The sequence below is a fragment of the Bos taurus genome, chromosome 13 (assembly GCF_002263795.3).
Source record: "Bos taurus isolate L1 Dominette 01449 registration number 42190680 breed Hereford chromosome 13, ARS-UCD2.0, whole genome shotgun sequence".
Taxonomy (NCBI): domain Eukaryota; kingdom Metazoa; phylum Chordata; class Mammalia; order Artiodactyla; family Bovidae; genus Bos; species Bos taurus.
The window spans coordinates 58,550,152-58,552,785 of NC_037340.1; positions in this window are offsets into that span (position 1 = coordinate 58,550,152).

Below are 2,634 nucleotides of genomic sequence, written 5' to 3' on the forward strand. Positions count from 1 at the left end.
ATGAGTTTGAGCAAGCTCTGGGAGATGGTGAAGGACAGGGAAGCCTTGAGTGCTACAGTCCATGGGGTTGCAAAGAGTCAGACACGACTGAGCGACTGAACAACAATACCTTTATAAACTAAATTGTGATGAATAGTTCATGCATACAATAGGGAATATTATCTCATCAGGGTAAAAGAAAGAAGCACCTAATATTAATGTTGTTACAGAACAGAGTGTTCCAAACTGAGGGTGAAAAAGCTGAGGCCACATACCAAGCATGTGGCAAAAGGGTTCTTGTCCTCTCTCTCCTCCTTCAAAAATGCTTTCCATCTCTAGATGCCCACCAAGTGGCCTTGAATCAGGTCCTCCAGTATTTTAGCTTTCTGTCTGATAATAATGTATGCTCTCATTAATTCTTTATATAATAAGTGACCCAGGGACTTCCCTCGTGGGTCAGTGATTAAAACTCTGACCTTCCACACAGGGTAGATAGATTCAATCCCTGGTCTGTGAACTGAGATCCTGCATGCCATGCAGGTGGCCAAAAACAAGTGACTCAAACCAACTGCCACTGTGTTCAGCAGAAGACGGAATTGTTGACTCTTGTAACTGGCTGGGAGCAGGGCTTAGACCAGGTCCAGATGTACACACCATGATGTTAGGAAGGTGTCTGTCTCCATCAAACTGGTCATCATCTCTCCCAATTTCTTTTTCAGGCAGATTATCCTCTCACTGCCTTTTCTCCAGATTCATTTCCTTACAGCTCTAAGTCAAGTGAGAAGAAATTTGTTCCCAATCTTCCATCATAAGTCCCAGAATAGAATCCTATTGGCTGGCTCAGGTCATGCACCGATCTCTCAGCCAATCACTGCAGTCACAAGAAGAGAGTGCTCTGATTGGCCTGGTTTGAGTTGTACGCCCTGCTCTGGCCCTGGAGCTGAGGTCAACTTACTCCCATCTTTTGTGGATGAGATGGGAGTGAGGGAATTCACCAAAGGAAAACTGGAGTGATTGTGTCAGAAGAAGGGGGCTGGGTGCTGGACAGTCGAAACCAGTAGGTGCCATTACACTGGACAAGTAAATGCATGAATAATGAAAAAAGAAAGCATTTTATGAACATGGCAACATTCTTGCCTTGTGTGGTCCATGCTGTGTCCTTTGCACCAAGCTGGGGAAGGCAGCAGTGCCTGAACCAGCCCTGCCATTTTGACTGCTTGAAGTTGGTTTAGAGTTGATATTTGTTGAAATTATTTCAGCATGTGTGTCTGGCTTCCTGTCTCAGTCGCAGGCATAGACGGAACGTTCAGAGTGAGGAAGAGTGTGTGAGCCAACGGGAGAGACAGAACACACAAGAAGTCTGTGCCAAACCAGCATCGCATTTTCTTTAACACTTTGTTCAGTTGTCCTGAAGTAAAAGAACTTTTTCTAAAAATAAAACAAAATATTATAAAAGCTATACAATCAAATGATTTAGAGCAGATTATAGGTTTAAATGTGCAAATAAAATTTTAAAATAAATATCCATCCGTGTGTGTATGTGTGAATGGTGTGTGTGTGTATGTTCATGCCCATGTGTGTGATATGCCCCTCTCCCTCTCCACGTCCCTCCACCACCTGTCTCCCTCCCCTTCGTGCCCCGTCCTTGCCATGACTGATAACCCTGAAAGCAGAAGGCTGAAACTCTGATGTTCAGCTTATTAAAAGGCTTTTATTGAGCTCAAAATAATTAAATTTGTCTTTAAAAGCATCTAACTTGATCGAGTGAGCAAATGCAAAAATGAATTTTTAAAATTCATGGAGTTAGACTCCTGCCTGTTCTTTTCAGGCGTGAGCAAATGCAGGGGAAGCTGCAAAGGATGGAGTCAGGGTCTGGCTCTATAATCATCTCATCTGCCCTTTGTCCCTTTCCAGTAGTTAACCCACTGGGGCCTCAGTCCCTAGAAAAGTGACTTGTCCAGAGAACTGTAGCAAATGCCACTGGTTTCCCCATCGTATGGAAAACTGCTTCACCAGTTCCATGTCTGTCCACGTGGGTCCAGCTTCCAGCCAGTGCTCCTTGGCCCTGGTGCCTGAGGCTTTCTGTGGTCCAGAAGCTTCTCTGCCCACCATACTGCAGGCCAGATAGCCTGGGGGACTTACACGGTTGTGAGCAGCCTCCTCCAGGGATGGGAGTGGAGGGTAAGCACGTCAGCTTCCCCGCCCTCTGTGGGGAACCCCAAGAAGATGCTCCCCATGTGCCCAGTATTCCTAATGCCCCCAAGTGTACCCAGGTGGCTTGCTTGTTGGCAACTGGTCCATTGTTCCCCTGCCCCAGGTTCCCACTGCCCTCCCAGGGTTTCTTGGCATCACCTCCCAAACAATTACTTGCATTCAACTCTGTGCCTCAGGGTGTGCTTCTGGGGCTCCCAGGCTCAGACAACAAATTGTAAAGTGCTGGCAAAAGACACCAAACTATAATGTGAGGTCAGAGCACCTTGGCGAGACGGGTCCCCTGTGAAGAAGGCATGGACGGACCTGTGTGTGTGTGTGTGTGTGTGTGTGTGTGTGTGTGTGTGTCTGTGTTCAGGGCTGTGTGTGTCTGCTAGGTGTGGACATACAGTCACCAAGTTTTGTTTTCAACCAGATATATCCAAAATACCATTTCAACATGGA